The sequence below is a fragment of the Adelges cooleyi genome, unplaced genomic scaffold, assembly GCF_023614345.1.
Source record: "Adelges cooleyi isolate 19-005CV unplaced genomic scaffold, UGA_ACOO_1.1 ACOO_flye_CR_arks_rails_tigmint_CR_PRNA_121, whole genome shotgun sequence".
In the NCBI taxonomy this organism is placed as follows: domain Eukaryota; kingdom Metazoa; phylum Arthropoda; class Insecta; order Hemiptera; family Adelgidae; genus Adelges; species Adelges cooleyi.
The window spans coordinates 137,139-151,447 of record NW_026095775.1 but is presented as its reverse complement, the minus strand read 5'-3'; positions in this window follow the sequence as shown (position 1 = coordinate 151,447).

The following is a 14,309-nucleotide window of genomic DNA, read 5'->3' as shown; positions in this document are numbered from 1 at the left end:
GTACACGTGTGTTTTATTTGTACATTCATCGAATTTATTCACATTATATTACTAAAAATTTATAAAATTACTACACAAATTAGAAAAAAAACGGGAAAACAATATTAGCTATAGATAACACTTAAATTAGCTATATATGTATGTAAAAAAAATTGCAATTTGTAGGTAAAGACCGTTTGTTTTGGACATTTTATTAAACGGGTTTTTTCATATTTTCCTAAAATTTCAAAAAAAAATTTGACTTTTATAATTAATCGTACATAGGCTATTCGATACACAAAATACAAACGCCAGCTCAACAATGGCCATTTCACATTAGCAAGTGATATATTATTAATTGTTATATTATTTAGTTTTCAGTTTTCACAAACTTATCAGAACCTATTGATATCGTCACTGTCCGTGTGTTTTAAATTCAGTGCCGCGGAAACGTGCGGAGCCCGTATCTACCTACTTTCAGATAATATAGTTTTAAACGACGCGCCACAATCTACGGGGTTTTTTATTTTTTTTTTTTTAGTAACGCGTCCATCCCTCCCGTCGGACAAACCGGATATACTCTGCGCCATGAGAGAAGTAACCCGTTGCTCGACCGAAACGCGTCCGATTCCGCGCATCGCCACCGATAGGCCACACCCACGGTCGGCGGCGGCGGCGGCGCTGCATATATAGGGTGTATTATAACGTAAACTCGATACAGTGTGTCATAAGTCATAAGACTCACGTCTTACGTCTTTGAACCACGCGCTTGCGTTTACTGTTGAATTATTACATTATTATATTATTATTATAATAATAATATAATAATAAATAATATATTATATATTTTATAATAAATATTAAATTCATATTTAATTTAAATATTCTTTAGTTTTAATTTATATAATTAGGTTATACACGAAGGTTTGGGATGCGTCATTTCTTTGCCTGTACACCAAAAGTCGGGACGCGGCTTTCCTTTGCCTGTACACAAAAACCTCTGACCTCACTTGACCTGGTTGTAAAAATATGTTATAATAATAACATATTATATTATTATAATAAATAAAATAATAATATAATAAATTATGTTAATTTATAAATATAAATATTTATAAATTATAATAAATAATATACTCTATACACAATCACTCTGTATATCGTCTGTTTCGCGCTGTATGCACGCCTCAGCGCGACACCGAATGGCACAAAGTGGGGGAAATGGGGCCTCGGGACAGTCGTGATGCGCGAAACGGGTTACTTCTCTCATGGCGCAGAGTATAGAAAATAATAATTCCTTTACACACCGCGTTCTACAACCTAACAAACTCATATCACAGATTATATGAAAACAGATTGTTCACTCGGGCCTTTAACAATAGGATTGCAAATAAGGCTCTATGATTGGCCCGCCAAAATCAGTATGACCGTCTGAAGGGAATTTGTTTTTAAACGTGTTCGCGGGCTTTCGCATTTGTTAAATAATTGAGTGAAACAGAATGTTTCTCTTGTATTTACCAAACATTTTATAAATATTAATAACCATAATGATAATAATAATAATTTAATAATATTATTCTTACAATTACAGTTGTATTATATTATCTTACGCACTATATAGTATGACTTATCCAAGGGCAATAATTTTAATTTCAATAATAAATTACAATTAATAAATAATAAGACATTTTAAAATTCCCAATAAGTAAAAATATAATGCGTTATAAACAATAAACATAACATATCCATACTTATTAATATACAATTTTAATTATTTCTAACATAGAGAAATAGTAAGCTGTCCACCATAGGGCATGACAACTGACAGAGCATTAATCAACTATGAATAGTATTGACACGCAGTATTTAATTACATTGTTATTGTAAAAATAATATCAATTCAAAAATAATAAACAAAAAATAATTATAAATAAAATAATACAAATTATTATAAAAAAGTATTGCATATTTATATACCTAGTTATACGTGTTTTAATATAACTAATTTTTTATTTACTCTAATTCTATAGGCTACTCAGATAAAAGTCGTGCCTTTAAAAGTATATTTGGCGTACAAAATGCGCATACGCGCCTGCTAATAGGTTAAAATAAATAAAAAATAATGATCATGAAATAATTAGTAAAAATTAATAAATCACAAAGTTCACATAAATAAAATAGTATAATTGTTAGTAAAATAGTATAAAAAACTGAAGTGCCGAATTGTTTTCCGTTTAACATGTTACGGATACATATGAGTACTAACAACTGACAAATTTTCAACTTAAAGGTCCCAAAATTATGGCTTAAAAACAAAAAAAACTTGTAACCATCCTAGGGGGTGGGAAATGGGAGTAATATAAATTCGACACCAGTCCATTTTTGGTCGTTTAAAAAAAATGTTTTGCCAGAACCATTTCCATTATTCTGAAAATGCAAACTGTATAAAAGACTTAGATGCTATTTTAAGTATTATGAATGAAAACAAATTTAAATATAAAAATATGTTTTAATAATTTTAATTTTTTTTGGTCAGAATAATAATGTCAACCAAAAGATCACCTTGTATAAACTACAGGTGATTCATCTGATGTAAGACATTCGTTTTTTCAGAAAATTAATTCCTTTAAAACTGTTTAAAAAATGTTAATAATTGATTATTTATTGTTCATCAATCTGTTCATTTGCTATGAAAAAATGTATAAAATATATCATAAATTAAATATAAATTAGTAAATTACAGTCAATTAAAAATTACTAAATTGCCATGAAGTGTTTCTTTTTTTAGAATTCATTCACATTCCGACATAAGGTTAATTAATTCCCATTCCTCATTCCTTAAAACTAAATGTAATACATTCATGATTGCATTCCTCTAAAAAGGAATGAAATCCAATAAATGCAATCTTTCCAACACTGATATATATATATCAGTGTTAGTAATGAAATGTCTTTGAGATAATGATAGAGTGTTATCGACGGGATCAATATTATTACCGATATAACATTTATTATTTTTTTAACATTTAATATGATAAATACACAGATTATATGAAATAATCATATAATTTGTGATTATATGAAATTATATGAGATTATATGAAATAATCATATAATTTGTGGTAAATACAAGTTCGATAATTTCGTTCCGGCTGACATGGTCACACTGGTTTCGGCGGAGTGCTTATCAGCTCATTTTTTGTTTACATCGAGAGTGGACAATCTGTTTTCATATAATCTGTGCTCATATCGACTATAACGCGGCCGCCGTCGCCGCCGACTACTTCCCGCGCGCGCCAAAAATACGTTTCACACTGTGCCTAACGCTACACCGACCCGTTCGTCGTCCATCGCCACCGCCGTGTCTACCGCCTATTCTTTTACCCGCTTTTTTTTTTTTTTTTTTTTTTAACTAAATTTCGGGCATCTACATAGCGGGTGCGAAATGTCTCGGACCACCGTGGGTTGGTATCGTCGACCGTGGGTTGCTATCACGATATTGTGTTTATTATACGATATCACAGAATTCTAAATCGTGTACCAGAAGATTGATAATTTGTGATAACGATGCATGGAGGTATCGTTTGATATCTACACGACATCGTTTATTAGGTACATGTTGTAAAAATCGCTCTAATACGGTGTGTCTAGCAATAATTGGTTTATATCTATGTTATGTCATCGTCTTAATCTTATGTATCTAATATATTTTTTTACATGGCATTTATTGATTATAAATACTGTACAACCCTTAGGTAAGTGATATAATAATAATAATAAGTATTTTGCCAATATAAAATTTTCGGTACAACTAAGAAGTAATATAGTACAAAATAAGAATAAATTATATTGACTCACATCTAAAAAGCTAAAAGCTTGTGCTAAGAAGTGAGAGTTTCTTTTAACATTATAATATAGAAACGAAATGACTTAAAATTTAATAAACACTTAATTTCATAATTAAGTGTAACATAATTAAACTGGTTAAGCTTAATATATAATTGTAAAGATTTAATATTATTGAAGTTAAAAAGATTTAAATTTAATTTATGACACAACAATGTACATTTGTAAATAGGACTCTGAGAGGTTACAGTCTTATAGCATTTAATAGAATTAAGATTAGAATGACATTTATTTCTAGTATTATAATTATGCTCTATGGTATTCAAACAATGTCTATATTTATATACAAGTAAAAGCAAAGATTTATAATATAACATGGATATACGTTGTACATTAAAGTCAATGTATAACTGATTTGTTGGATATAGAAACGGCTTCGAGATAATAACTTTTATTAAACTATTAATAGTTGTATTTAAAGGAGTCAAATAATATTCATAGGTACCACCCCAAAAGGGCAATCCATAGTAAACTAAAGATTGAACTAATGACATTTAAATAATTCTCGAGTGATTAATATCTAAAATATCTTTTAAGCCTTTAAAGTTATAAAATAATTTCCTGATAGTGTTAACCAATTTATCCACATGATAACTCCATTTTAGTTTTTCATCAAATATTAACCCTAAATATTTAATATGATTTACTCTTTGAATATGTTGACAATTACAGGACACAATTTTATTTTTACAGTTTAAGGAATGTGGACAAATGAAAAGATTATGTAAGGTAGTTGAATTTGATCTAAGATTAAATACTTTATAATAAGACTTTTTTAGGTTTAACTCTAAACAATTATTATCATACCAACTCTGAACACTATCTAATGAAATATTAACCTCATAAAATAGAACATCAATACTTTTATTATTAAAAAGCATAACCGTATCATCAGCAAAACTATAAATATCACCTTTTATAGAAACATTAAGAAGGCCATTAACATAAATATTGAATATTAAAGGGCCTAAGACAGAACCCTGCGGAACACCAATTGAAATATTATTTACATTACTACATTCACCATTAACCCTTACAATTTGAGTTCTATCACTTAAGTATAACTTGATTAACTTTAAAATATTACCTCTTATCCCAGCATAGTGTAATTTTCTATTTAATAGATCTAGATTTACAGTGTCAAAAGCTTTTTTGATATCAAGAAAAACACCTATTACATAATTAATTTTATCAACATTTTCATAAATGTAACGAGTAATATGAAATAAAGCGTCATTAGTAGACATTCCCTCCCTAAAACCAAACTGTCTACAAGAAAAAAAATTTTGTTTATTTAAAAAATTAACCAGTCTGGCTTTAATACATTTTTCTAAGATTTTTGAAATTGATAGGGTTATAGATATTGGTCTATAATTCTCAGGTAAGCATTTATCACCTGATTTAAATAATAGGATAACCACTGCTTTTTTGAAGGCATGAGGGAATATACCTAACTCAATCACTTAATTAAATATAATTTCCAAAGGGTTAGAAATAGATGTAGCAGTCATTTTTAATACCTTATTTGATAAATTGTTTTCATAAAAAGAACAATGATTCTTAATTTTAAGTATAAACTTCACAAGTGATAGGAGTAAAATATATACTATCATAGACATAACACCCCTTATTTAAATCCTGAAAATTATCTTTAATATAATTTTTATTTAAAATATTATCATAGATATTCTTCCCTATCGGGAAAAGAAATCATTAAAAATATTAGGAATAATTTTATTATCAAATATCTTAGAGCCCTCATTGCTTATTAAAGAATGTACTGTATTTTTGGAATTATTTGATGTGTTATTAGTTACATATTTAATTGTTTCCCAAAGTTTTTTAACATTGCATTTATTTTTGTATATTTTATTATGATAATAAATACTTTTAGCTTTCTTAATCAAAATGTTTAGTAAATTTCTAAATTTGTTATACTTAGAAATTAATGTAATATTATTTGGATTTTTAACTTTTTGACCATACATTTTTTCTTTGTGCCTGATAGAAACAATGATTCCTTTTGTTCTCCATGGTTTTAATTTATAGTTAAAGGAATTATATTTTCTAGTAATTTTTTTAGTAGAATTAATTATACATACATCAATCTTGTTCATAAAATTAGTAACATCATTATTATTTTAAAACAGGTCCCAGTCCTCTAGGACCAATAGCTTAGGAATTATGTCCATTTATGTGATTTTTTTGTTGTATGACTGATACACAACATTTCAAAGTCAAATCTGTTTTGCCAATTTAACTCACACTAACCAATTTCTATACTGCAAATCAACTTTCCTGAGAATATTATGTTGAATTTTATATAACCCCTTTCTTCTTTTTTTTAAATCATGGTGATACGTTTATTATTATTAAAAGAATAGTTTCATTTAAGACATTTTAAAAAGAATGATACTTTATATACTGTACATTTTTTTGGGGGGTTTCTACTATAAAAATTAATCTATGAAGTCAGTGGTTGTCTGTCAAATGTTACAGGTAAATAATAGCAATTATTATACACCTGTTTGCAATTCTTTGTTATGGTAACTTAATTGTATACCGGCAATTATTTTTATTATAACTAGCATTATCTATACTTGAATCGGTATGCTTCTTTTAAAAGTGAGTATTTATGTGTACTTTATAGTTTATTGACATTTTGATGTTGATGTTTAAAAAAAACTTGTTTGCATAAATATGAAAGTGTGCGATTTCAATCACATTGGAAAAACATTAACATTTTGCATAATATTTATACTGTTGTCGGTGGCTCGTGGCTATGTGCGATGGTGCAGTCGCACCCCCTACAGAAATAACGATTGTTTCACAAAAACTGATGCCTAGAATAAACATATTTTTTTTTACCTCTGTATTATGTTATTAATAATTAAATATTAATAATATAAAAATGTATAATTATTCCTAATGATAGAGTGAAATTATTTAGAAAAATAATAATTACTACTTATTAATAGCGTGAGTTAACAATAAATCCTGTTGAGTAATTTGAAAAGTCCACAATTAACATAGTAACAATGTTTACTATACAATATGGAAATTATATATTTTTAATATCCAATTATATTACTCCGTTATAATACGTGGTGTCGGCGGCACAACATACACAAATAAAAAACGTGCATTTTTTTTATAAATATTGCATATTATGTTGGTATCCCTAATAAAATAATAATAAAAAAATATGAACCATAAAGATTAGAAATACAATTTTTTTCAAAATATTAATATTTTTCGAGACAATTAGTGTTACATCAGTTGGATCACTCTGTATTGTATGCTTTTTAATTTCTTAATTATCCAAAAAAAAACTTTGAGCATCGTTATATATAACAAAGAAATTGATATTTAAAAACCCTTTCTTAACTATGATTATTTTTCTATTGCTATGGATACAATTTTGCTTTTTCGCATACAATTATACAATGCATATACTCAGTCAGCGGTATTTGTTGTTGTTATTCTTCTTCCGTGACTTCGGCCTCCGAGACCATGCCATTCAACAAATTTGCTTCCAAATTTCCCTGTCCAATGCTAACTCCTTCCAATCCATCCCGGGTCACACTATCTCTATGTCTTCTTTGACCCTATCTTCCCAGCGTAATCTCGGCCATCCAAGTGGTCGTTTTCCTTGTGGTACACCCTCCTGTAATATTTTTACCAATGATCCTGTTTTTCGCCAAGAATGACCTGCCCACTTCAGTCTTCTTTTGGTAATATCTTCTTTAATGCTTGGCCTTTGATACAAATCCTGAAGTTCCTTGTTTTCACGTATTCTCTATTCACCTGTATATTCGTCTTTACATGGTCCATACATTTTCCTCAGTACCTTTCTTTCAAATACTAATAGTGCATTTTCGTCTATTTTTCTTAAGGTCCAAGTTTCCAAACCATACGCCACAACTGGCTTGATAAGTGTCTGGTATATTTGGGACTTCCGATTTCTAGAGACTAATCTAGATCTTAATAACTTTATCAAAATAACGTTTATTGGCAGCTTGTATTCTAGCTTTTATTTCCATACCTATTCCATTCTGCTGTGTTATTAGTGTGCCAAGGTATTCGAACTGCTGTACTCTTTTGAACTTGTAGTTTTCGACTTCTAGGCACTCATTGCGGCGACCTACTTGCTCGTGTCTTTGAACTACCATATATTCAGTTTTCTCAGAGTTAATCTCTAGACCTATACGTTTTGCAGCTTTTATGAGTTTTTGTTACCTAACCAAATATGATTACACATATTTTGATATTTGCAACTGGATATTATCGATATATGTTAAGTACCGTAGGACCATCCCTAGCAGCCTTCGACCCTTATACGTCTACATCTTATAAATTACATGTAAACTGTATGACGGTGACTTGTGGCGCCTTGCACCGTACCTTTAGACATTTGTTTACATGCCAAGGTATTAAATATAGTATTATCATTGAGTATATAACATAATATACAATATATATTATACTCGATGGTATTATACATTTGGTATTATAATAATAATGCTCTTGTTATTGTAAGACCTTGGTCGTTTTGTCAGTTTTCACATGTTACCACCTGCCGGACGCCGGTTGTGTGTGGTTTGTAGGTAACCATGTAATAATATGACTCGGTGGAGAGAGCCACAACGTCCGTAGGGCTGTACAGCCACCTGCTTGCCACTTGCCTGCCATACAGGCCTATACTGCAAAGCGCAGGTTCAATGTTATTATCTTTTCCCATTCGGTTTTCGAGCATTGCACTTCATCGACGACGGTTTACAAAATATACTATTACTATTAACGAAAATATTATTATTACCTATGTCTTGTGCGGTTCGAGTTAATTTAACATTTTTAATTATTTTATTTTACTGCTTAACGCGACCGACCATACCGCTAGAATTGTACAGTCACATTGCCTCCAACGCCATACGTCTCGTTGGTGAGTACCTACCAATAGTTAGTTACAAAGTTATTTTATACACACCAAAACATATTTTTTTTTGTTTATATCATTAGATATTTTGTCGGCATTCAAGCGTGCACAACGTAACCAAAAAAAAAATACATACTAATTATTATGTTGAAACACTATATTTCTTACAATTGAATTGTTATTATCTAAAATGCTATTATATAGTATATTAAATACTTTATAATTTCATACTTACTATAATTTTTTTATTTTCTTATTTGATTCACTTTCGGGTGTTGTGTCAAGGTTTATAATAATTACGATGACATACGTAGTATCTATTATTTTATCGATTAGTTTGAGATTGACATCGTCTATAGTTTAAAAAGAAAAATTTGCTCAATCTTTCACCTTATTATGTTGCTTGATTTAGAATGAGTTGAACTGGCCTCGAGTGAACGGTTTTCCATGTTATAACGCAGCTACGGTATAACTAGTATTTTATAAATTATTTTTGGCTATTGTCAAATTGTAAACTAGTTGATTCGATGATGAAATATTGATAATTAGTATATACAATTAAAATATGAAAAGTTTTAATTAAGTAGCAGTATACAAATTTTTATTTTTTGACATAATGTATAATATATTATAAAGTATCGTTTCCATTCCTAAACATTTGTGGTTAATAGTTTCCTGGTAGAATTGTTAACAGTTAAAAGTATTATTAACCCTTCAAAGAGTACATTCATTATTAAGTTTACATTAAAAAAAAATATATTAAATTAATAAATATTAAAATCAAAAACATTGTTCTAATGAAACTCATCATTATATAAGTTTTGTCAATTATTCCTATATTGGTGTACTAGTCGAGTATGCAATATGATTTAATTGCGATTTATTATTTTTACTTATTACATTTATTTTAAATTAAGATATTTTTTTCCTATGTTTATTGATTCACATTTCAATTAATGTTAATTCAAACTATTATTATGGAATCAAATTTCAGAGTGGTAGTTATTCATGACTTGATTTTCTTTTGCTTGTCGGCCATCAATTTTTCCACTTATAAAAATATTTTGAGGTAGGAGGTACAGCAACCCCCTCCTCCAGGTCCCAACCATACTGCATTATATTGAAGAATTAGTATGTATGTAGGAATTAAAACGTAGGCAGTCTAGAATATAGCGCGAAATACAAAAGGCAATAAAAAAATTTAACCAAATTTAAATTAGGCATTACATCCTAAACACCTATAACTGATAACAAAATAATATCAATTGCTGAAGCATCATTTTATTAATTTTATAATCTTAAAAAACATCACAAATGGTATGTATGGGTAGGTATGTCTTTCCTTTATATCTGTACCACAGAAGTCGACTAACGCAAGCCACAAAAAGTAAATTTTATAGGAGAGGCAAAACAAAGTTTTTAACGAAGCCTTATAATCAAAATTGTTTTCTGTGTCTTTATTTTTGATAATTTTTCATTACAAATTTTTAGTAAATACTAATACAATATATTTACTTTCATTGAATTAGTTTTAAATTATTTTAAATACATTTTATAATACTTTTTTTTAATTCAATAGTAAACTTTATAAACTAAAACAACTTTTTCTCTTATAAAAACATAATCATTTCATAATAATATAATAGTATTACATAATACAATTATATAACAAAGGAACATAACAACTTTAACAAAATTAAAATTTATATAATACATTAAAATAAATAAATATATTAAAATAAATAGGAAATTTTTTGTTAGAAAAGAACATAATAATGATTAATGACTATTTAGTTTACATTTTTATAACTGACTAGTTTTATCCTGGATAATCAGCAATTTTATCATCACATTTCATATTTTTATAAAAGTTATGAAACATTCTTGGCACCCTTTTTAGAGCTGTTTTTAAATCTGGGTATTTTAATTTACTTATAGGCTTAGGCTCACTTGTTACTTGGGGTAAATGTTCTGGCCAAACTGAACCTAACCGTTTTAAATTATTTTTCTGCAATGTCTGTTTTAAAAATGAATAGTTCTTCCTTTTTTTTCTCTAAACGCATATGAACTATTTCATAAATCTTAACTTTTTTTCTTATATGTATTACCGGAGCATTTTTAGAAATGTATAGACATTGGAAATCCAAAAAATCTTCCAGTTCCATATTTATTACCTCAAAAGGGTTTTTTTTTTGCAAGACCTAATAAATTGTTGCCAATACCATAGTGTCATTATAGTTGTATGTTCAATTTGTTTTTGCTCTTTTAATAATAGAATGATCACTGTCTATTTCCAAATGAGTATAACCTCTCAAAAAAAATTTGTGGTTAATTATTTTTTCATTTTTTTTTAACAGCCAGATATATAAAGTAACTCATACAATTTCTATTCTGTCTGGCACAGTTTTCTGACCATATAGTTAATTATTCAATATTAAATTCTGTTTCTTTTATATGTATGACCCGCTTAAACACACACAATGCAATTTAATTACCACCACTACCACCTATAGTCTAATTCTCTATATATTAAACTATGTTAAGTTACTTTTGGCCAAATAATAAACACTACAATTTTAGCTAGAAACTTGATTGTACATACATAGTTTTTTAATCTCCTTGGCTTATGCTGTAACTGGAAGCTCCGTGTAATTTTTTTTTTTTAATTATAATTCCACAACTAATCTAAATTTATTCGGCACTTCAACGAGACATGAAAATGCTCTTTCATGGTTGCAGACTCGGCTGAAAAACTTTATTTCTGTGTTCAAATTTTCAATTTTAAATGAATAAACTAAACTCTTTTGTCTTACACTGGCACAACTTCCATCAAGTTCTAGTTTTCTATCCATACATTTTTCTTCAATGCAAGTAGTAATGTATTGCCTCTTCAAATTGATATCCTTGTCTCCATTCCAAAATGTACAAAATATTTTTTTTTTACAGTTTACACAAGGGGTTGAGCTTAAAACACAAGCTTAAAATTAATTGAATAATTTTATTATATAGTACATAGTTAAGTTAAAAATATTAACAATCATAATTTTATTTTTTAAATCTAATAACCATATATATTTCAGATAATATTCTGTACAAGAGAGCAATATCTGCAAACTTGCTGTCATAGTACATATTCACATTAAACCGTAAGTTAGAAACTTCGTTAATGTCAAAATATACTAATTGTAACTCTTAATCCAGAAAAATAGGTAAAAATAAAGGGTTTTAGATTTCAGTAAGATTTACCTAACCTACAGCGTATTTTTTTAAAGTCATCTACTCAATATCTCATAGGGTTTTTATCGGGAAAACTTTAAGCAGCTATTATTGAAAGAATCACAGCAATTCCACGGGGAAAGACGGATGTTTCCGATCGCACCTTTTTGTCTGTATTTAGTTTAGTACTCCCAACTAAAAACTTATTGGGCCCTAAATAAATCATAAATTTTAGTTGGTTCGATAATATAATAATAGTAATAATAATATAATATAATTATGGTTGTCCCAACTAAAATATCAACTATTTAGTTTTTTCCGTGTAGTAGGGTTACGAGATATTGTGGGCCAGACTTAAATACAAAAATTAACTTACATTTTAATATTTAAATTTTAGGTATAACTTACTGGTGCGAGTCATTAGGATAAGTAGGGTTTAGTTATTTATATATTTGTTATTTTATTATGTTATTAATTATATATTATAATAACACGACATGTAGAGTGAGTCATGAGTGAATTAATGGGTCTGAATATAGTAATAACTCTTTTGTATAATAATTTAACATGTATTTCAATATTTAGATGTATTTTTATCATTATAACTCACTCAGATTAATTAAGATAACAATTAAAGATTGTCAAAAGTAAATTTTTCGATGTACACGAAACCTAAATCTAGATGATAATTTTTGATAACCTTTTTTACGAGCTCTTGAATTTGAACTTTAAATTGATATATGATATCCAGCTTGTTATTTCGGGGAGACTTGCTTTTAAATTTCTGTATTAATTTTGTTATGTTCGGGTTTTCTTTTGCAGGCAGTCTGCAACATTTCTTTACAAATGGGCTTAAGAAATACCGATTATTACTATTAATTAACTTGAACAATTTTGTGAGCAATACACTAACTTTTTTCTTATAACCCACATCAAGTTCACCGATATAAGTTGGAAAAATATGTTTAAAATTTATGGATATATCTTTGTACCATTTAACTAAATTTAATAATTTTCTTGTGTGTTTTATGCTAGGATGTAATACAAATGCCTCGGGATGAATTAAATTGTATAAATAAGTTATTGCGTCGTACACGTGCTCAAACATCTTCTGACTATCCGATAATTGTTGATACGTAAAATTGAAAATTTTCCACGCAAAGTCAAAGTCGTAGTAAGTCTCTTTACAAACTTTCACAGAAATACCATTCAGTTTGCTATCTTTCTGGTCATCCGAGGTATTCAACTGGTTTTCCGAATTTTTCTCAAGTGATTAATGATCATATTGAACTTCAGTTCTCGATCGCTTACCAAGAATTTGTTTACGACCCATTTTTTCCTGACGTTTGTTTAATCTGCATTGTCTTTGAAGTAGTCTTTTTTGAGATTGACGTCTTTCATACACATTTACAAATAAAAGGTTTTTAATCAACTTTGTAAATGTATCCGTTACGTTCGCGTATACACATGCTAACAAATTATTGACCATATAGTATTTTGTATACACGTTTTCGGCATTAACATGAGAATATCCAATGTTTTTAGTGCGTGGGTACAAACCTCTGTGAATATATATATCGTTGCCCGAAAACCATTCGTTTGAGAAATCTGGTCGTTTGGCTTTTACATCGGCGATCCGGTTCCATTGTGTGTGGCCCAAAATTGCGATAAGTACGTCCGGAAGAGTTGTTTTGTCCGCGTAAGGTGAAAATGCTTGTTTATTGTTTATTAGAGTGAAATACAAGAAACTCACTAACACTTTGCACAACATTGTAGTTAGTAATAAAACTATAAGCTGAAACTTGATTTTTATAATATATTTTTAAGTAAAATATAAATATTATACGGTGATCAGGAATTCATGTTTTCCATTTGCATATAATACAATAGTGTATTGAGTTAAAAAAAAAACCTGTTGTTACCTGCTGCAGTGTTTTTTAAAACACTTGTCCATTTAAAAACAACTGCAATATAATATTATATTATAATATAATATTATACATAGTAAAATAGTCTAACATAGTCTGTAAATAGTGTATTGTAAATACTTGCATAACATAAATTAGGAATTTTAGGAGAAACTTACATCCCGACATACGTATAATCGTTAATGCATACTACTAATACTTACATGTGTCCAATACTACCACCAATGACCATCTGTGTTACTGAAATCACCTACATCAGTTATTAGCCTGTCATCAGGAACCCAATCGTCCAATGTCTTACCTTCATTATTGTCCTGTTGTTCATTAATAGTTTGGATATTGTC